We start from the raw sequence: 24,397 nt of genomic DNA on the forward strand, positions 1-24,397 counted from the left end.
AAGGTTAATTGCACACGTTCACCTCCAACCCCCCCCCCCCCACCTTATCCCCACCAAACCACTAACTTGTTATGCAGATGGATCGGAGATTTGTAGTTTCCCTTACTCCCATGTCTTCCTGCATTTCATGTTACTTTCCCTTATCCTACTATTAGGTGTAATAATAGGTGCATACATCCACCTACAGTTCCATGAGAAGCATTTATATCCAAGTTTTAGCAGATTTCAGTGAAGTGACCCTAATGTATAGAGTTTGATTTCCAAATATTTATCCAACGTCTTCTAAACGAAATAGAATCTAAGTAACAGCAACGAGTCATATGATTACTAGCCAGATAATGTCTCCTGCCTTATCATCTGGAGCGTTACATATCCAGCCTCTCATTCATCCACCTACGCACTCAGCCCATCCAACACAACCCAGTGACCTCACCCCGGCCACTCACCCTGCCCCTCAGCCGTCCACCCTTCCCGCCAACGAATGCCACCGACGAAGCTCACATAACAATGCCACTCAACACATTCACCCACTCACCTACCTATCCTGAACTCATGCAGCCAACCAACCCACCAACCTAACCACGCACCCAGAACAACCTGGCCGCGCAATCTTTTCAGTCACCCTAGCGATCCACCGTGCCCACTCATCCTGCCGACCCACTCTGTCCACACGTACCGACGACCATCTCGCCCACCTACCATGGCCACCCGTCCTCCCCATCCATTAATTCTAAGCACCCAGCTCACCCAACAATGCCATCCATCACATCCACCCACACTACCCTCCCACCATCACCGCATCTCTCTCTGAACACACATACCCTGCCCACCAACCCCACCGTGGGAACCCACCCATCCAAATCACTCACTCCTCCCACTGTCCTACCCGCCCATCCACATGCCTCACCACTCTTCTCACCCAACCTTATTCACCCCCCCCCATTCCACTCACCCATTCAAACGCCACTCATCCAAACAAACTCATCCCATTCAAACCTAACTTTCCGACCCCTACTCAACTTTCCACCGATCTAGCCACTCCCACAAGCAGCCCACTCAACACATCCACTCTATAACCAATACACCCCTACAGCCCACCCCAAGCCACTCCACACACTCCAACCAACCGCCCCCCTCCCACCCTTACCAACCATTCTGCCCAACCACCCTAGCGATGCACCAAACCACCACAACCACCAACTAAACTTCATTAACTCTGCCCACCCAACCGACAGCCTCCAACAGAGAGAAAGAGAGAGAGAGAGAGAGAGAGATGATTAAAACACACACACACACACACACACACACACACACACACACACACACACACACAGAAAAAGTAATATTTCGTTCTCGCTTTCGTATCGGAATATACCGTAAAGGGATACTATGAGCATATGAAAAGAGGTGGTGAGTTGTGTCAAGCACCTTGGTGTGGGGAAAAGGGAAAACAGCTCGTGTGGTCATTGCTACACATTATATTCAAGTGTGTGCATTGACTGCAATCATACTGAGCGGTAGTTTGTAGGAATTAGCCCTAGAGATCCTTTAAATTTCTGATGACATACTGGGATAGTTTCGCAATAATATGAATCGCCAGGCAAGTTATACAAACTTATAAAACTTAATGCTAATACATGATTTAACATAAAAATGTCGACACTAGTAATACTAAAATCCTATGTCGTAAGGGGTGATCGGTGTGTGACACGTAAGACTGCTGGGCCACAGACAAGAAGTTGTTTGGTTTATGCCCAAAGTCAGGCACATAAGAAAAAAATCCACTTTTATATTGAAGATTATATACAGCATACAGAACAGGGATATGTCAACATAATTATCAGGCTTTGAGTGCACACAGCACTGGTGCCTCCCAGTGTAAGGAAGGGATGGTAACCTGAGAGTAATGAAAGAATTTGAAGATATTCTTTAGGTAGATCTGAGACGGGCAGATGAAGCCAGCAAGGCAAGGCGAACGGGTGAGAAAGGAGGGAGGGAGAAGGGGGAGGATTTGGGGACGGTGAAGGGGAAGGATGAGATGTGGAAGTGTCCAGTATTGTTCTGATAGCAGCTTGCACAGTATATGGACGCGTATCTTCGATATACACCCATTAATTCATCTATGTTGTGGATGTATTTCCGTTTGGATTCCATGATATGCTATCCTATGGCAATAATTTTAATGAACAAATAATTCGGTAAAATGTTAAGTATTGTAAAAATTCTCGTTTCATCATTATTTGTTGTTCACACTATTGAACGATTATAGGATACAGTCAGTCATCAATCAGTAATTCGTAAGACTTGAGACCAATCTTCCTCGGGGAAAAACAAGCACTGAGGATGATTAGTGGGTGAAGTCGTTGTGTACTGCTCTCTCTCTCTCTCTCTCTCTCTCTCTCTCTCTCTCTCTGTGCGTGTGTGTAACCGTCCTGGTTCTATTTTGGTGTTGCCACTGCTGGGACATACAACATTGGATATGTGCTGTAAGTTGGTGACAGTGGTTAGATACAGGGATAACAGGTTCACTGGTGCATGGGCCCAACGAGACGTCATGCCTTGGAGAGGAAGTAGGTCCATCATGGTAACACTGAAAGAAGTACGATACTGTATGTGGACGGAAGCCGGGCACATATAGGACACAGCCACAGGTGTACATTGGTTTATATAAAGTTTATGGTGCGTCCTGCTGGACAGATTTTTTTTTTTTTTTTTTTTTACCGGAGAATGTGCAATGAATATTAGAAATTTGTTATTATTGTTATTGTTATTATTATTATTATTATTATTATTATTAGTAGTAGTAGTAGTAGTAGTAGTGAGCAGATGGAGAGAACACTTTAAGGAATTGTTGAACGTAGAGGATGGAAGTAATGCGAGTATAAGTGGCTGGGGAATGGCTGGGAGAAGGAGGGAGGTGAGAAGACAGGAAGAAATCAGTAGGATAGAAGTTGTGGAAGCAATGAAGAAAGTTAAATTGGGGAAAGCCCCAGGAATTGATGGAGTGTGTGGTGAAATGCTGAAGCATGGGGGAGAGATAGTAGTAGAATGGATGTGGAAGATGTGCAGATTGGCCTGGGAGGAAGGTAGAGTCCCGGAGGATTGGAAATCAGGTATAATTATTCCCTTGTACAAAGGAAAAGGAGAAAAAGAAGTGTATGGTAATCATAGGGGCATTTGTCTTCTTAGTATAATAGGAAAAGTTTATGGTAGAATACTTATAGACAGAGTTAGAGAAAGAACAGAGAAATTAGTTGGAGAAGAACAAGGAGACTTTAGGAAGGGAAGAGGTTGTGTAGGTCAGATATTCATTCTTAGATCTTTAGTGGAAAAGTTTCTAGAGAAGGGAAAGAAGTTGTATGCGGCTTTCATGGATTTGGAGAAAGCATATGACAGGGTGGATAGACAAGGATTGTGGAAAGTGTTAAGAATATATGGAGTAGATGGGAAGTTGTTGAATGCTGTGAAGAGTATGTACGATGGTGCGAAGGCTGCAGTGTGTGTGGATGGTGAACTAAGTGAATTTTTCTCTTTGAAAGTTGGTTTGAAACAGGCATGTTCATGTCTCCATGGTTCTTCAATCTGTACATGGATGGGGTAATAAAAGAGGTACAAGGTAGGGTAGTGGATGTTGGAGTGGCCCTGGTGAGAGAGGATAGTGTTTGGAAACTCCCTGTACTGTTGTTTGCAGATGATACTGTGTTGTTGAGTGGAGACGAAGGGGAGCTGCAAGGCTTGGTGGATGAGTTTGGGAGAGTGTGTAAGAAACGGAATCTAAAGGTGAATGTAGGGAAGAGTAAAGTGATGGTCTTTGAGAGAGGTGAAGTTAGTGAATGTACAGCGAGGTTGGATGGTGAGGAGTTGGAAAATGTGAGTACGTTTAAGTACTTGGGTTGTGTGATGAGTAAGGATGGAGGTTTGGAGGGTGAAGTGCTTGAAAGAGTACAGCAGGGAAGAAAGGTTGCTGGTTCTTTAAAAGCAGTGATAAGAAACAGGGAAGTGAGCATGGAAGTGAAAAAGTTACTACATGACAGTATTGTGATGCCAACTCTAATGTACGGAAGTGAAGCTTGGACATTGTTGGAAGGACACAAGTCAAGAGTGAGAGCAGTGGAAATGAGTTATTTAAGAGGAGCCTGTGGAGTCACGTGGAGAGACAGGCTGACGAATGAGGATATAAAGGAGTGTTGTGGTGTTGATGTGGATGTGATAGGAAGCGTTATGAGGATCACACTGAGGTGGTTTGGCCATGTGGAGAGGATGGAGGGTGAAAGACTGACGAAGAGAGTGTATGTGAGTGAGGTGGAGGGGGGAAGAGGGAGGGGGAGGCCGAGGATGAGATGGAGGGATGGGGTGGAGAGGTATATGAGAGAGAGGGGTGTGAGTTGGGAGCAGGGCAGTGAAATGGCGGGGGACAGGGCTACTTGGAGGCGATTTGTTTCTGGCCACCCCAAACGGGATTGAGGCGTCTGGCAATAGATTGATAGATAGATAGTAGTAGTAGTAGTAGTAGTTTTAAATAATAACAATAATAATAATAATAATAATAATAATAATAATAATATTAATAAAAAAAAAAAAATAATAATAATAATAATAATAATAACAATGATGATAATAATAATAATAATAATAATAATAATAATAATGATATTAATAATAATACCAATAATAATAATAATAATAATATTTATAGTAATAATAATAATAATTATTATTATTATTATTTTATCATTATTATATATTACTATTATTATTATTATTATTATTATTGCGGGCAGTTCCACAAAGAGGACGTATCATGCACTATTAAGGTCACTGGAACCTGATCCTCTCACAATATCTTGCTGATGCTATCTGGTAACGAGGTCTTTATAGGCTGTGACATTTTATGAACAAGGCTAAGCTACATTGGTAATCCTGACTGTGCTTGGGATAAGTAACACGTTTCTCAGAATAAATGTAGGTAAATACACCATAATATTCAATGATATTTTGTAGGTATCATCCAGGATATTATGACAGTATACTAGAAACTCTTCCAAGCCGTCAGTATTCAAAGTGGTGTTGTAATTATTAGTATAATATATCGAAACAGTAGCTTGGTCAGCTAAGACTGGCAAGCTAACCCTGTGTTATATATATATATATATATATATATATATATATATATATATATATATATATATATATATATATATATATATATGGGGATATTCAAAATTATTGTGATATGTGTATCTAAGCTTCAGGAATCTGAATGCTTGGCCATCCTGCCTCACCAACCCCCCATGCCACACACACACACACACACACACACACACACACAAACACACGTCCTCGGCCTCAAGAACACCCCTAAATGTAATCATAAACGATCAGTATCAGCGACTCAAATCACTGTTATCAATTCGTGATAATGGTAATACCAGTTAATGCGATGCCAACTCAATAGAATATTATATGCTAAATTTAGCTTTAAAAATGTACTATCGTGCACAAACGTTCCTTCCACCAAGCAACCATAGTTAAACTCTAAATCTTCCAATTTTCAACCCATTACACAGCTATATGCATTTCCTATAGATGCTTTATTGATTAAAATTCATATGATTATTTTTGGACTCACTGTGCTCAGGCTGTTGGAAAGATATAATGGTACTTTCTTCCTTGGTTGGAGGAAGACTTTTTTGCACGATAGTACAAAATCAAATGCTAGTAAGCTTTGGCAAACAAGCTGCACAATGTTACTGAATCCTAGGACGTGTTTATGCACCTCTGGCTGAGGCTTCATACATCCTCAGTGGTGCATATACCCCGGGTTAGACTGTGCAGGTGTGTATAATGACATTTTAATCGTCCCCAGGATCAGGCAATAGAACACCCCGTCCTACGCCATCTCGAGGAACACGTGTAACACCTGACTCTTTCAGCACAAGATTCCAACCAACGGGCAGCTCTGCAGGTAAAAAGCAGCCGGTGGTTCATGGGTTAACACGTTCAGCTCACAAACGGAAATCCTTAGTTATGATTCTTTTGTTTGCCAGGTCCCCCGATAATGATTATTTTTCTACTTCTCTCATCTCACTCAGCTGTATTAATTTGGGCCTGGGTAGAATTTATGTCACTAAGGAAGAAAGACTGCCATGGATGTCAACAAGATAATATCTCAATTTATCCCAGTCTGCCCTGTCAAAGTGCCATTAGGTCACCCTGACAGGTAATAGAACGGGGAGGTTTAGGGGAGCCGACTAATAAGGCTTTGATGAGACTGTGGTCGGAGGATCCAAGTGGTGATAGTACTTCTGTCCTGTATTGATCTGTATTATTTGTCAGGAACAGATCGAAGAGAAAGGCGTTATAGTCAGGATTATCTGGTATTCTGGTTGATTCCTTTACCAAATGTATGAGATTAAACATATCTGCAAACAGCTAGCATTCTAGACCTGTATCGTCAGTCCTGGCAGAAAGTGATAACCATTCTACAGTACATTATGCTCGGTAAACTCACCCAAAACGGTAATTTCAGAGCTAAGGGTAAGGTTAAGGTTGGTCAGCTGTTTGTATGTGGGGTCAAAGCACTGGGTTCTGAAGAAGCACTGGGGGAGCGATAGACCACACAGATATATTTGGTAGGCCTTATATTTAGATGGGGTAATAAAAGAGGTACAAGGTAGGGTAGTGGATGTTGGAGTGGCCCTGATGAGAGAGGGTAGTTTTTGGAAACTCCCTGTACTGTTGTTTGCTGATGATACTGTGTTGTTGAGTGAAGACGAAGGGGAGCTGCAAGGCTTCGTGGGTGAGTTTGGGAGAGTGTGTAAGAAACGGAATCTAAATGTGAATGTAGGGAAGAGTAAAGTGATGGTCTTTGAGAGAGGTGAAGTCAGTGAATGTACAGCGAGGTTGGATGGTGAGGAATTGGAAAATGTGAGTACGTTTAAGTACTTGGGTAGTGTGATCAGTAAGGATGGAGGTTTGGAGGGTGAAGTGCTTGAAAGGGTACAGCAGGGAAGAAAGGTTGCTGGTTCCTTGAAAGCAGTGATAAGATACAGGGAAGTGAGCATGGAAGTGAAAAAGTTACTACATGACAGTATTGTGATACCAACTCTAACGTATGGAAGTGAAGCTTGGACGTTGGTGGAAGGACACAAGTCAAGAGTGAGAGCAGTGGAAATGAGTTATTTAAGAGGAGCCTGTGGAGTCACATGGAGGGACAGGCTGACAAATGAGGATATAAAGGAGCGTTGTGGTGTGGATGTGGATGTGATAGGAAGCGCTATGAGGAATACACTGAGGTGGTTTGGCCATGTGGAGAGGATGGAGGGTGAAAAACTGACGAGAGTGTATGTGAGTGAGGTGGAGGGGGGGAGAGGGAGGGGGAGGCCGAGGATGAGATGGAGGGATGGGGTGGAGAGATATATGAGAGAGGGGGGTGTGAGTTGGGAGCATGGCAGTGAAATGGCGGGGGACAGGGCGACGTGGAGGCGATTTGTTTGTGACCACCCCGAACGGGATTGAGGCGTCTGGCAATAGATAGATAGATAGTTTATATAGTGAGTGATCAAAATTAGTTGAAGTTTAAAACAGTGTCAACTGCAAATTCAGATTTGATATACCTACAGATGCCATTCTTGTTATGGAAGTTTGTAAGTAGTTGGTAACCAGGGAAACAAAATGGAGATACTTCATAAAGGGAGAGAGTTGAGGGTATCGCATTACAATTGGCTTAAGTACTGTGGCTGAAATTACTCGTGTTATTGGATGTTCGGTGGTGTCATATTATTCCTTTAGTAGGTATGCCGTAAAGACATCATGGATTAAATTTCCGCAATGCAATATTAAGAGCAGATTATGAAAGGCAATTTAGGGAGACGTTAAAATGCTATATATATATATATATATATATATATATATATATATATATATATATATATATATATATATATATATATATATACTGTATATAAGACAAAAACTACCAAGAGAGGAATATGGCCTTCAAACTTTTTTCGTGATGGATTGCATTAGTGTTGCCAGTGGTAATGACATGTATGCGATTACTGAGGACACTGTAATGAATAACTTTATTTATGGATATCACACTGAAAGTAGACTTGGAGGAGAAAACATACAAATTGCTGTCTGATTAGGATGACATCATTCTTCGTTCATCTACACAGCAATGTTTTAAAACGTACGATACCGGATGTGGACGGAAGCAGGGTGCATAATTGGACGCAGCCTCCATGGAGATTGGCTTATATGAAGTTTCTGGTATGTCCTGCTGGACAGATTTTTTTTTTTTTTTTTTACCAGAGAATGTGCAATAAATTTTAGAAGTTTATAATATTACTAATAATAATAATAATAATAATAATAATTATTATTATTATTATTATTATTATTATTAATACCATTATCATTATTATTATTATTATTAGCAGTCGTAGTAGTAGCAGTATTAGTAGTAGTAAGAGTAGCAGTAGTAGTAGTAATAGTAGTAGTAACAGTAGTATTTTATGATTATTATTATTATTATTATTATTATTATTATTATTGCGGACACTTTCGAAAACAGGGCGTATCATGTACTATTAAGGTCACTGGAACCTGATCCTCTCACAATATCTTGCTGATGCTATCTGGTAACGAGGTCTTTATAGGCTGTGACATTTTATGAACAAGGCTAAGCTCCATTGGTAATCCTGACTGTGCTTGGGATTAGTAACATACGTTTCTCAGAATAAATATAGGGAAACATACCCATAATATTCAATGATGTTTTGCAAGTATCATCCAAATTATTATGACACTGTACTAGAAACTCTTCCAAGCCGTCAATATTGAAAGTGGTGTTGTAATTATTACTATATCGAAACTGTTGCTTCGGCAACTAAGACTGGCGAGCTAACCCAATGTTGATAAAAGGGCCACAAATATGAATCAAGGCATAACCGAAATATGTACTTGATGGTATGCATAATTTGTCAGTTGGTACACACTGTGGTTCTAGTACTCTCTCTCTCTCTGTATATATATATATATATATATATATATATATATATATATATATATATATATATATATATATATATATATATATATATATATATATATATATATATATATATATATATATGGGTATTCAAAGTTATTGTGATATGGATATCAAAGTATCAAGAATCTGAAAGCTTGGCCACTCTGCCTACCAACCCTTCATACCACACACACACACACACACACACACACACACACACTTCTTCGGTCACAAGAACACTCCTTAAAATAATCGTAAACCACCAATATCAAAGATTCATATCTATCTATCTATCTATTGCCAGACGCCTTAATCCCGTAAGGGGTGGCCACAAAAAGATCGCCTCCTTGTCGCCCTGTCCCTCGCCATTTCACTGCCCTGCTACCAGCCCAAACCCCCCTCTCTCACATACCTCTCTACTCCATCCCTCCGTCTCTTCCCTGACCTTCCCCTCCCTTCCCCCCCCCCTCTCCACCTCACTCACATACATTCTCCTCGTCAGTCTGTCACTCTCCATCCTCTCCACATGGCCAATGTGCTTATCCTAACGCTTCATATCACAAACACATCCACACCACAACGCTCTCTCACATCCTCATTTGTCAGTCTGTTTCTCCATGTGACTCTGCATGCTCCTCACTAATAACTCATTTCCACTGCTCTCACTCTTGACTTGTGCCCTTCCAACAACGTCCAAGCTTCACCTCCATACGTTAGAGTTGGTATCACAATACTGTCATGTAGTAACTTTTTCATTTCCATGCTCACTTCCCTGTTTCTTATCACTGCTTTCAAGGAACCAGCAACCTTTCTTCCCTGCTGTACCCTTTCAAGCACTTCACCCTCTAAACTTCCATCCTTACTCATCACACTACGCAAGTACTTAATCGCAATCACATTTTCCAGTTCCTCCTCATACAGCCTCACTGTTCATTCACTGACTTCACTTCTCTCGAAGACTATAACTTTACTCTTCCCTACATTCACTTTTAGTTTCCGTTTCTTACACACTCTCCCAAACTCACCCACGAAGCCTTGCAGCTCCCCTTCGTCTTCAGTTAACAACACAGTATCATCTTCAAATAACAGTACAGGGAGTTTCCAAACACTGCCCTCTATCATTAGGGCCACTCCAACATCGACTGCCCTACCTTGCATCTCTTATATAATTCCATCTATATACAGATTGAACAGCCATGGAGACATGACACATCCCTGTTTCAATCCAACCTTCAAATAGAAAAATTAACTCAGTTCACTATCCACACGCACTGCAGACTTAGCACTCTGATTCATATTCCTCAAAGCATTCAACAACTTCCCATTTACTCCATTTATTCCTAATACTTTCCACAATCCATGTCTATTCACCCTGTCGTATGCTTTCTCCAAATCCATGAAGGCCGCATACAACTTCTTTCCCTTCTCTAGAAACTTTTCCTCTAAAGATCTAGGAATAAATATGTGATCTACACAACCTCTTCCCTTCCTAAATCCTCCCTGTTCTTCTCCAACTAATTCCTCTGTTATTTCCCAAACTAGGTCAGTAAGTATCTTACCATATACTTTTCCTATTATCCTAAGAAGACAAATGCCCCTATGATTACCACACACTTTTTTTCTTCTTTTCCTTTGTACAGGGGAATAATTATACCTGACTTCCAATCCTCCTGGACTCTACCTACCTCCGAGGCCAATCTGCACATCTTCCACATCCATTCTACAACTATCTCTCCCCCATGCTTCAGCATTTCACCACACACTCCATCAATTCCTGGGGTGTTCCCCATTTTGACTTTCTTCATTGCTTCCACAACTTCCATCCTACTGATTTCTTCCTTTCTTCTCACATCCCTCTGTCTTGCAGCCATTCCCCAGCCAGTTATACTCGCATTACTTTCACTTTCTTTGTTCAACAATTCCTTAAAGTGTTCTCTCCATCTGCACAGTTTTTCTCCCTTCTCCGCTAGTAATCTACCATTTTTATCTTTCACTTCCTGATCAAGTTCATTGCCGACCTGTTTAACTCTCTCTACCTCTTTCCAGAACATTTTCTTACATTCCCTCCACTTTACACTCAAATTCCTTCCAAATTCCTCATCCGCACTCTTCTTACTCTCTCTTACTAATCTATTCACCTTTCTCTTCCTCCGTACGTATAACTATCTCTTTCGTCACTCAACTTCTTCCACGCCCCTGTTTCTCATCCACTTACTATATACTTCCTTCTTTTGCGCCACAGCCTGTCTCACCTCTTCTTTCCACCATGATGTTCTTTGCACCCTTTTCATCTTTTCTTCACCCCACACACCACCTCACATGCAGCACAGATTTCTTTTGTGACTATCTTGCACACACCTTCCAAGTCCCCTATCTGCTCCAATCCATATTTACCCAATCGCTCCTCCACTTCTCCCTTATATTCTGCCTTTTTCCATCATCTTGTAATCCTTCCACCCTCCTTATATATACTATTTCCTCCTGTCCTTGCCTTCTTCTATTTCTCCATTTCACTTACACCTTGATTCTCACCACCACCAACTGGTGGTCAGAAAGTCCGCTCCCCCAACCTCTCTTGCATCCACTACACACCTTCTCATCCTTTCATCCACACACACATCACTTATCAATTCGTGATAATGGTAATACCAGTTAATGCGATGCCAACTCAATAGAATATTATATGCTAAATTTAGCTTTAAAAATGTACTGTCGTGCACAAACGTTCCTTCCACCAAGCAACCATAGTTAAACTCTAAATCTTCCAATTTTCAACCCATTACACAGCTATATGCATTTCCTATAGATGCTTTGTGGATTAAAATTCATATGATTATTTTTGGACTCACTGTGCTCAGGCTGTTGGAAAGATATAATGGTATTTTTTTCCTTGGTTGGAGGAAGACTTTTTTGCACGATAGTACAAAATCAAATGCTAGTAAGCTTTGGCAAACAAGCTGCACAATATTACTGAATCCTAGGACGTGTTTATGCACCTCTGGCTGAAGCTTCATACATCCTCAGTGGTGCATATACCCCGGGTTAGACTGTGCAGGTGTGTATAATGACATTTTAATCGTCCCCAGGATCAGGCAATAGAACACCCCGTCCTACGCCATCTCGAGGAACACGTGTAACACCTGACTCTTTCAGCACAAGATTCCAACCAACGGGCAGCTCTGCAGGTAAAAAGCAGCCGGTGGTTCATGGGTTAGCACGTTCAGCTCACAAACGAAAAACCTTAGTTATGATTCTTGTGTTTGTCAGGTGCTTCGATAATGTTCAATTTTCTACTTGTCTCTTCGCACTCATCAGTATATTTTCGACCTGTATGTAATATGAATTTTGCTGGTCACATACTAGGGAAAACTTGGACTTTTCCAAATGCACGATCGTTACGATCGTCTGCTTTTTTTTTTTTTAACCCTTGTGTAATCTATAGATATTAATCTTAACTCCTCTTCGTGTCTATCATCAGGTACACTTTCAGGAGGCACACGCAGAACCACACCAATTTTAAACAGTAGGCCTACTCCAGTTACTGGCAGAGCCACACCAACTGTAGATCAAACAACTCCAGGCGCAGGGGGACCCACACGAGTTACTGGTAGAACTACAAGAGACACAAGTAGGACTCCCACAAATGCAGCCAGCACTACAGCAAATCTAACTGCACTTTACGAACAGTTATCAAAGGTCTCCCAAGCCAGAGCTGCAGTGACGGGGATGAAGAATGAACTGGCCAGGTTGGAGTCACAGATCAACAGAACATTGGCAGCAGCAAGTATTTCACGCAATGAAAATAGTAGAGCCATGGCAGAAATTCAAAATGCCTCAAGTCTCATGTCAAACGTTACTAACGCCATCGAAACTAATGATACAAATTTACTATTATCTTTAAAACCCGAAGTCCAGTCGTCTGTAAATGACATGGCATCAGTGGAATCTCAGCTCAAGAATGGATCCATACTTAGCACAAATGAGCTCATTCAGTCCCTACAGGAAACTCGGACAAAAGTTCAGAGAACCAAATCTGTTGCTCAGACCAAAGAAACTCAGCTTGCAAGAGAAATATCTGCCTTACAAACTCAGGTGATTTTGTTAGGTGGAACAACGGTGTTTGTTCCAAGCACACCCACAGCATCTAGTAGGGCTTCAGGTGCTACTGGCAGACCTTCAGATGGTACTAGTAGACCTTCAGGTGGTACTGGTCGACCTGGAAGTACTTTTGGTTCTCCTGGTAATTCCTCAGCTAGTTCTAGTAAACCTTTCTACCTTTCCAGTAAACCTTCACGTCCTTCAGGTACAACATCAGGTCCTTCTAGTAGACCTATAAATCTTACTGGTATATCTTCATATTTTGCTAGTAAACCTTCAAGTTCTCCTGGTAGACCATCAGATTATGCCAGTAAACCTTCATCTGGTATACCCACATATGCTACCGGTAAACCTCCAAGTCCTGCTGGTTCAGGTGCTACTGGTAAACCTGCAGATACTTCCAGCAGGATTTCAGGTTCCCCTCGTAAACCTACAGGTGTTACTACTAAACCTTCAGATACTTCCAGCAGGATTTCAGGTTCCCCTGGTAAACCTACAGGTGTTACTACTAAACCTTCAGATACTTCCAGCAGGATTTCAGGTTCCCCTGGTAAACCTACAGGTGTTACTACTAAACCTTCAGATACTTCCAGCAGGATTTCAGGTTCCCCTCGTAAACCTACAGGTGTTACTACTAAACCTTCAGATACTTCCAGCAGGATTTCAGGTTCCCCTCGTAAACCTACAGGTGTTACTACTAAACCTTCAGATACTTCCAGCAGGATTTCAGGTTCCCCTGGTAAACCTACAGGTGTTACTACTAAACCTTCAGATACTTCCAGCAGGATTTCAGGTTCCCCTGGTAAACCTACAGGTGTTACTACTAAACCTTCAGATACTTCCAGCAGGATTTCAGGTTCCCCTCGTAAACCTACAGGTGTTACTACTAAACCTTCAGGTGCTACTGAGAGGTCTTCAAGTGGGCCTGCATAATTTCGATGTACCACGTACCTCATGATTATTCTGGTTAATATAGATCTCCCCCTCTAGACGCTCCATGACACACCTCAGAATGGAAACCCTAATGAAATGAAAACTAGAATTTAGTACGTACTTTTCCCTTTTTTTTTTTTTTTTTAATGAAGCTTTGACATATATTAAAGGACCATTAAAAATTACTGAAGTTGTGTTTTATAACTCTTTTCATGTACAGTAATACAATTTTTTTACGTTCCTTTTATTTTTTTTTTCAGAAATTTAAAGCCTTATTACTCTAAAGTCATTCAGAGAACATGATTCAGATTATATGGCTAAATGTTGAGATCTGGAAGGCGAGGACCGAAACTGAGTAGGTTTAAAATAAAGCTAGCTGAATAATCATAATAGATCTGTTTATTTTGTGACAAATTTGCAACTTTATGAATTACGAAAAAAGAAAAACAAAAAACTGATACTTGCTCCTTGTATTTTATGCTGTTGACAATAGCATGAAGTTTAATATAACATCAAAAGAATTATAAGTGATTCACAAATAGAGAGCAAATACGAATTTACAATATGGAATCCTTAATTTTGAGAAAATGAGCATATTATTATTCCTCATACACGTCCACTTAGTACACTGCAAATGGCATATAAGAATGTGTATGGTTTCCCGCAGCATTAGTTGTATTTGCCATGTATGAAACCTCATTGCTAGGGCATTACTGAAAAACTGTATCCTTCACTAACTTTTTTTTTTCCAGAGACATATTTTCTTTGTTTCCATATACAGTATACTTGTAACAGGTTACCAAAACCTCATCCCATTCCCATTGGGTCTTGATATACGAAGATCTCTCTCTGCCAAGGGCATGTGTACAGGGTTGCTTTTGCCACAACAAAACCAGGACCAGACAAGTGGAGACTTTTCACTTTAAGACAAATTCCAAATGCGACCAAGGAGGTGTTGATAGGGGGTTGGCTTTTCCCCCTTGATATTAAATTACATGGCCTGCATCAAATAAATATTCAATAGTATCGGTAAACATGCCAGTACCACGTTCAAACTTCCACAACATCTGGCCAGAATATGGACCTTTTGTCCATCGTCTTAACCTGTTATTCATGGTTGATCGATTTTTTTTTTTTTTTTTTTTTTAGTCAAAAAAGGGTGTACTATGTCCATAACGAGACAGTTATAAAATATGAAAACAACAGTAACATCATAATTGGAACTGTAAGTGGGGGAGTGATGTTGATACTATTGGCGACTCTATTAAAAATATATATATATATATATATATATATATATATATATATATATATATATATATATATATATAAAATTCGTGATCCTCTCGTAGTCTTATATTGTTTACAGCTTACATAAATATATATATATATATATATATATATATATATATATATATATATATATATATATATATATATATATATATATATATATATATATATAACGGCAAATTGAACAGTATAATGTACGAGGCTTAAACTGTTACCAAATGACAGAGTCGTGCTCGATTGTACAGTCCTAAAGAATTAAACCACACTGACCATCTTTTAGTTTACATCTATGTAGATTTAACAAAGATCGTTGTACTTTGCAAACAGTATAAGAGCTAACGAATGTATATGAATATCAATTTGGGGGAAACCACTGAAAAAGTAATTTCATTTCCTGATTAAATTAGTTATATTCATGGATTTACTGGATCGTATGAGTTGCATGATGTATGTTGCAGTAAGAATAAAAAGATTTTAAAAATTGTTGTTTTAACATTTATGATCCTTGTAGCCTCAATGGCTATTCTGAAAAACGAAATACATTTTATTCATACTTAGCTCTTAAATAAGGAATTATATGAATTTTGTTTCTCAGATTTTTTTTTCCGTGAGGGGGGGGGGGCCTCAATACAGAATGAAGCTAGTTTATATTTTATCATTTATCAATGCTGAGTACAGACATTGGGATGAGATTACTATGACACAGCTCAAATGAACATACCAATTAACAAAGTAATAGCAGACGCTGCAGAAAGAAAGGTATATATTTGGGAAAGTTTTCCAAGACTTACGTACATATGATAGAACACGACAATCAAAAGAAAGACAAGGTAGAAGCAGCGGAGCAGAAGGAAACTATTAAAATAAAGGCTGCATATGCAGGAAGACATTTTGTTGGATCCTTATAGAGACGTTTACAAAAAAACTCAATCGAAATTAGAGCAACAGCCACTAAAAAAAGTCAAACGACGCAGGACTAGGTCTGAGTCCTCTGTCTATCCCACTAGCATCTCGTTGCTTTATGGGTGATTGTTCGAACATTCTGTGATCTGAATGTAATAAAATCGCAAGTGGTTATTTTTTTTTTTTTTAAGTTATCAAAATTGGCATTTTCTTTGCAGTAATATACGTAAAAATAAAAGCACGAATGAGACGACAAACTGGAGTGAAATGTACCTAAAATATAGAGTGTAACTTATCCTTAGCGACTTCGTTATCAAAAAGAAACTCTTTTAAAATGACTGCTGGGTATGAATTCGCTTCCATTTATTTTTCTGTCATACCACTGAATCATTCCCTTTGTGCTGATATAAAATGGTAGATGGCCATGTGAGTAAACAATTCAGATGCACTAGCATAATACTTCAGAGAGCACAAAAAATCATACATTAACATTGGTCTCGGTATTTTTTCTTCCCATCTAATTTTAAAACACTCTTAAATCTGTTATGGGAAGGGTAGGCAGTTCAGTAGTACATAAAACAATGGTCCGAACCCACCCGTCTCTCCAATCGAGGCGCGATCATCTACGCGTAGTGCATACTGGACTATCCTCGTGTAAGATATTGGCTGTGGGCAGCCATGGTTGTGAACATCGTTTTTTAACGTGTCCCTTAGGTCAGTATGAAATGCAGTTATTAAAATATATATTATACAATTCAAGCCCACCTGACGATATCGTGAGGTCTTTTAATGATATGGAAGGTATTGTATAACAGCGTCGATTGACAGCGTTACTGGATGATGTTCAATAGAGGGTGTAGGCCTAAACCTAGGTGGTGAGGTCGAGACAGTTTAGGTCGTTGTGGTGCTGAGCATCGATAGACGGTGGCAGATCTTACGATACTGCATCATGTTCATCTTTTCACCGTCCGATTCTAATTCCAATACATGCTCAGAGAGATAAAAACACAAGGCATTGTTTGTGCTGTGATTTTTTTTTGTTTTTGCTTTAATCCTAATGTCGATGACAGCATTCTTTTGCTTCTCTGACTGCCTACTAGCATCTAAGACTAATGGAGGATACAATTTCCTACATCTGATCAGTGAGTGAGACTGACAGCCCCCTTTGTGTCACAATGCAATCAGAGTAATCGATTACTATATTATATGCGCTTGTGAAGAAATTCTGCTCGAAATTGAAGTTTAAACCCATTTAACCCGCCCCGTCCCGACCACTTTTTGACCACTGGTACCCCCCAATCCCGACCATTTTTCGACCCTTTTTTTTTTTGCTAAAACTTTCGCTTTTGGTGAGAAACATCGAAAATTCATAGAGAAATCGCTCACCTGAGGTTTAAAATACTCATTACAGGTAGGAGAGCCTCCTTACCTTACTGGGTTTTCTATCAGGCTGGCACCAAAGAAAACGAGTTCTATGGGAGGATAACTATTTCACACCACTCATAAACGGTATTTATTTATTTACTGTTACGAATTTACATGTAGTACAAGAGTATATTGGTTTTCAAGCAGTAATATAGGCATTATAAGCATTGTTTCACTCACTAATACCTGACCTTTTTTTGCCACATTACCTGATCATCATTTCTAACTGTTTCTTCCTCTAATGCTATGTAAAGTTTGTCCTCCACATTGTCATTGATTGGGGAATCACTCTGGCCCTGAATTTCGTACCGTGGCATGACATGGCTATACTGGCCAGGTCACTGATAACAGGTGAATTGCTGAGAAAAGGGCATGCAGGGAGGAGGTCATGCTGGGTAAGGCATTGTCTCCACCTGGCATCTTGTTGAGGAAGGTGTCCCGTGTATACGTACCAAAAATGACTCGCGAAAATTGAAAATTGTGGAAATTATGAACCTTGCAATTGCAGGACGTTGAAGTACATCCTCGGGATTAGCTGTGACAAAATGTGAGGACGTGGAAGTACGTCCTCGGGACGGCGCGGGTTAAGGGTACCTCTCACTATTCAGGTAAACAGTGGCGTTGATGGCGCTACAGTGATTGAGTGTAGCTGTATTTTGCGTCTGATGGCCCTTCTTATTTGTTTCAAATAATAGGGTGACATACCTTGGGTGTTTGGCTGATATTTAATCTCCACTCAAACTGTGCTTGTCCAGCATTGACCTCTATGCATCCACATTGTTTGCTGAGGAACGAACGTCTTATATTGTTTTATTTACGATGACTTAACCACCTGAATCTCATAGTTATCTGTTGGCTGTACTTCTGGATATCGCCAGCTGTCTTTCGATGGAGTATTATTTTTTTTTTTTTCTCCAATAGGAACTTTTCTGCGTCACTGTCCTGAACGCTAGATCTGACTATGACATCGTGATGCCTGCTCTCCCTTCGTAGCGTTAACTTTTTTTTTTTTTTTTATGCAACACTTTACCATAGTGTTTCATAGAATCCGAGACGGTGAGTAAACGGAATGACAGAGCTGAAATTCCCCATATTATGATAGGCAAGCTTTAGCAGATAGTTATATCACTCTGTAAGACTCTCTGTCTTCAATATATGTTAAATCCTAGTTCATATCAATATCTCATCTAAAGCTCATACCTTCAGGATAATCAAGTGGACAGGGTATGAGTGACTTCATGGTGGATGCCAGTCTAGGACAGGAATAGCCTTCAGTAGTTCTGTTTCCCAAATATATTCGATCCGTCCAAAGATATGCATTGACAGTTGCTGGTGAGGGGGATTTCCCCATCATTTCAATCTTGTTTCGTTAACTTCCCTTCAATGTAGAGGAAATTCCTTGATGGAAGAAGGTATAGGTCCTGGTGTAGGATACCTACGTGAATGTCTTCTGACTTTTTCACATCAGCGCCCGTGTACTGTAGGATTCATATTTTTGGAACCTGAGTCTTTTGACGGAGTCATTTACTTCCAGACCTTGATACCACAGTGTTTTTTAAGAGGAAATGGTTCATTTCAAATACAGGATTATAGTGTCGCCTTGAAATATGAAAGGTTTGTGATCCTGAACCTTTGGCCAAACACGAATGAAGTTAATCATGGGAAGGATGATAGGTAGGTAAATTGTGGAGACTTTTTTTTTTTTCATTTATTTTATAGCCAGGAGAGACATCAGAGAAGAAGCTGTAGAGAACTGGAAATAGCGATTCATTGACATACGATCCCCCGGTGACATCACAGTTGATTAACCCGGAGTTTATGGATAAGATGTTCACCAAATTCTCGTCCTCATGTTCACCAACGGTGTAGAGAACACACCCTCCAAACCCAAAAAGTTGTCGCAGTGAACGAGGGCGATTCAGGAATACTGGCGTGGGATTTCTTAATGTGAATCACACTTTGGAGGGTAATGGCATTCATTGTGATGTCAAATGCACCTTCATGACCATTGATTGATGTCAAATGCACCTTCATGACCATTGAGTGATGTCAAATGCACCTTCATGACCATTGAGTGATGTCAAATGCACCTTCATGACCATTGAGTGATGTCAAATGTACCTTCATGACCATTGAGTGAGAGTTGTTTTTGTATTGTGTCATTAACAGCTGGAATCTCATGAGTTCCAGTTGGAAACGTGATAGTAGATTCTTCATCCCTGTATTCATAGATCCATTGGTTATTGGAATCGTCTGTGTTCGGAACCGACTGGTGCATGTCTAAGTTGAGAAGTGCAGTCTCGTGTCCTTCAAGACCATCGATGTTAATGGATGAATACAAGTCGCACGTAAATTTAGACGTAGGGTTAGCACGATACTCCTGAGATTTGACTTTCATGTACCAGAGAAAGAGAAAAAAACAATAACCTACTACCCTTACCTGAGGCTAATATCCATACTGTAATACCTTAATCTAGAGTTAGTAACCTTAATCTATTCCATGCTCTTTCTTATATTTTTTAATTTGCGAGTTTGAAACCTTAGGATAAGTCACAGTCCTGTAATTCTCACTCACCATCACCCAGTTATGGGCAGCAGTTAAGGTCTGCAAGTTCTACCCATCATCAGCTAGTTCAAGGGAAGCAGTTTAGGTCAGCGAGTCACACTCACCATCACCTCCTAGGATTGGTAACCGTAGACTACATGCACGTTTTTTCTTATTTCTTAAGGGTTCCTAACGTAGGGTTAGTAAACGTAACCGAATCACGCTTCAGCTTATAGTGACAGCGAGCTAGTGTCTTGATATTATCGTTCAGGATGGAGTGCTTTTCATCTCCCCTGCAAAACGCCACTTTTTTAATGTGAGAATCATGTATTCTCATGATTGGTTGAGCACCTCACTCTCAAAGAGGGCTTACTTTCAAGCACCTATGATCAGAGACTGCTTAATAACTTGCTTCTTTACGCCTTTCGCCTTCTTCACTTCCTCCTCATTGATAAAAATCTGCAAGGCATAAGGCTGAGATCTAAACCGACGAATTCCACGATAGGTTACCGAGCCGTCTCATCCTTCATTTCTTCACAACACCTTATTCTTGGTGAAGAAGAGACTAATCTGTGGGGTAGTTGGACATGTCAAAAAGGTCATATCGCTTTTCCAGGCCTACTAATAGTCACCCGTATGTACATGGCAGCATAAGGAATCCGTATCCGTGAATAGGAGATGTGCCCTTTCACCATCAACATTTTTCAAATACCCACAGTGGAAATAATACATCGAGGTCTTGCTCAGCTCCAGGAGGGACATGCCTACGTCGGTTTACTGAACATCACCTTCGTTTTGTTCATATGGATTACCATTAAGTTCTCTGTGAGATTTTAAAGCACACAAGGCTGGGTTTTGCTAATAAGCTCCCATGCCCATGCGTACTGTACTTTCATTAGAACAAGTCCAAACTTCAAGCATTCCTTCAAAGCTCGATAATATAAAACATAGTTCTTCTTGTCACAGAAAATTGGCAGGAGCGTAGTAACTTTATCCACCGCGATTATCTCTTCTGCTAGGGGATAGTCGTTATTGTGGAGGTATAGGTTTTCGGAGCACTTTAGGTCAACCCCTAGTATATAATCATTTTTCTAGTCATCAGTTATATTGTCTACAATTTCTATCTTTTCCACCCACTTGAAGTTGCTCATGAGTAGGTAGTGAGACACTGTCCTACCACTGAGATTATTGGCATCATAGTATGCAGTGAAACTCTTAAGTTTTGTTGGATCGTAATTATCCATAGGTGCATCATTAGCCTTAGCATATCCATGGGTAATGGTACTAATGCCACCTCGAATCCCCTTTCCCATCATCAGTAGCATGTCAGGGTCTCGTATCAAGTCTAGATCAACTCCCGTGTGCTTGAGCAGGTCATCCCCAGATAGTCCCGGTTAGGTGAAGCAGTTAGCGGGATCCAACTCGTACGACTTCATGGAAGTAGAGAGCAGACTAAATACCTGCCGAACAGTGCGGAACTCCCGAGTTGCATGGCAGGCTGGTGACAGGGAGAAGTGGAGGTCCCGTTTAACCAGCCCTCAGGAACTGTTCTTGACCATCTCCCTTTGCTGAATATTTTCAGTGTTTTCATTAACATAGAGATTAGGCCAGCATACTCTCATAAACATCTCCAATTGTATGTATCACACTACATGCACATTAGACATCACACCTATTACATCGCCCCCTCTCTCTTAATACTGCTCACATCATTATTAATGGTAATCTCATTTTTTTTAGTCTTGTCTTCACGCAGTTTTACTATTGCTCTTTTAAGCTCAGTCTGGAGACTGTGGATTTTTACTCGAAACTTTCAGAAGTTATACTTTCCAGGTCAGAGACGCCACCATCGACATAAGTTTAAGTAGCAGCATCATTCGGTTCCAGAGGCTGGGCGATATTAGCCAGCCTCTGGTGGGTGATAGTGAAGTTACCCTCATCATGAAGAATCGTGAACCTCGCTCCAGAAGGACCACACTGCCCTCGTTGGTGCAGCTGTTGGTGCACTTGAACACCTGGTCCGATGCCGAAGTTTTTACACTCATTTATTCATGGTGGAAAAACAACTCCCAAAGAATGGAGTGATAGCTTTCATCACATTAAGAGCACAGAGAACAACTAATCATAGATGAACGCAAATGACGTCGTTTAACTGTTGGATGCAACAGTACTTTGATTAGAGAAGGTTGCACTTCACATAGTCTTCAAATTCAAGGGGAGAAGTAACTACAGAAGAGTCGAAATAATACCATAGTGAGTTGGAGGATTTATACTACCAGGTTCAATGAGTTCCTGGACCATTAATTGAATCGAGGTTCAATATACCACATTTCAGAACCTTAGGAGACGTGGATAGGGTGTCCATCATGTATACTTGCAGGAAATGAGGAATGTTAAGCTTTTCATGAGTGTTATCAAGTTATGTTGACTTAGTGCTTTATATGGAATGTTTAACCGTTGTATGGTTTTAGTATAAGACATTTGCCAATGTTTTAAGGAAGAGACCTCTTTTTTTTTTTTTTTTTTTAAGGTTCTAAAACAATACTCTTCCATTTCCCCTCATGGCTTGATTGTATCTTTCCATCTCCTTCTGCCGCTTACCAGCCGCTTTCTTAGCGCTACCCGCCTTAGCAATGGAGCTAACCACCGCTGGCGAGAGAATCGAAGGCACTTGCTACTGCTTGTCAAACTGGTATCCAGAAGAGGAAGCCACCATATATGGATCACAGCGTGACCTGAGTCTTACCCAGTTTTATGGTAAAGGGAACTTGTTTTCTTATCTTATCCATTTGTGCCTGCGTTAGTAGTACAGTTACGTTTTCAGTCTTTCTTGGAACAACTCTAAGGAACAGAGGTAGCTGATGATTAGCAGCATGATTTTTTTTTTTTTTTCTGTGGGAGGACGGCTCGATCTCGTGATGAGCAACGCTAAGGGACACAGGTAGCTAATGATTAGCGGCTTGACTTTTTTTTTGGGGGGGGGGGGAAGGAGGGCTTGATCTCGTGACAGGTATATTTTGTGTTCCATTTATTGTAAAGGAAAAAATAATTTTTATTGTACTTTCACTGAATATTCCCAACCGCAGCTCATCGTTAATGGCCTTTAATACACTGAGGACATTCGTGTAACCAACCTGCATCTCTAAAAATTATGACGATATCAGTCAAAAAGTGCATTCGGATCCGATGGAAAAATAATGGTTGTACTACATCTTTCTCCGGTCTTGTAGTATTGTGTGATGTCAGGTAAGCTACCTCGATGTGTTCGACGTTTAAGGCAGTTATCATATTTCGGTTTTATAATGATTAAAGTATTTACTTCCTTTGGTTGCTTTGACGTTACCATTTTGTTTTAAAATGTGTTTTAGTTCCAGCATAATTTTTGTATACGTTTCATAGTCCTCATCTGATACTGGTTCAGGTTCTTTAAAGGTCAGGAGGTTCAACAATCCTTCCGTGCCTTCATAGGTTGTACCGTCAATTATCACATTATTTTCAACGATAAATGTATTACTTCCACTAAATGTAAATCCTTGATCGTCGTTACTGGACTTTATACCATAGGCAATTTCAAAATCCCTGGGATGTTTCCCTATGATTTTCAAGGGCTGTTGTGTTGTCTTTCCAGACTTTAGAATCTGATAATGCTGAGGCGAAGAAAAAATTGAAATAATGTTGGAAGCAAAGGCTGTGGTGTTGAATGGCTCAGACTATTTTTTTTTTTTTTTAAGCCGGTTCTATCAGTGGTTTCAAAAGTTTATTTTCTTTTTACACAATTATCTCATCTAATTTCATATTTCGAAAATGCTTTTTCAGTATTTCTATCAGATTTATGAGACAAGATGTTTGTTTAACATCTACATAAACCATTTATTGACAGAAGAAAGAAAGCTACAGTCCTGCTCGTCAAATGTTCCTGTTTGTACAAATGTCAGTTCTGCTTGTGCAAACACCAGTTTCTAATATTGCTTGTGCAAACACCAGTCCTGATTACAGCAAACTACAGTCCTGATTGGTTCAATCACCAATCCTGATAGCTGCAATCTGCAGTCCTGATTGTTGCAACTTGCAGTCCTCTAGACATCTTTGCAAGTTATATTTCACTAGTTCCTAAGTCCTCTGCAATGACAAATATTTCGGTGGTAAAGCTGGAAAAGTAACCT

The sequence above is a fragment of the Coenobita brevimanus genome, chromosome 25, assembly GCF_032717465.1.
Source record: "Coenobita brevimanus isolate Jiangsu-jjx chromosome 25, ASM3271746v2, whole genome shotgun sequence".
NCBI classification, from domain to species: Eukaryota; Metazoa; Arthropoda; class Malacostraca; order Decapoda; family Coenobitidae; genus Coenobita; species Coenobita brevimanus.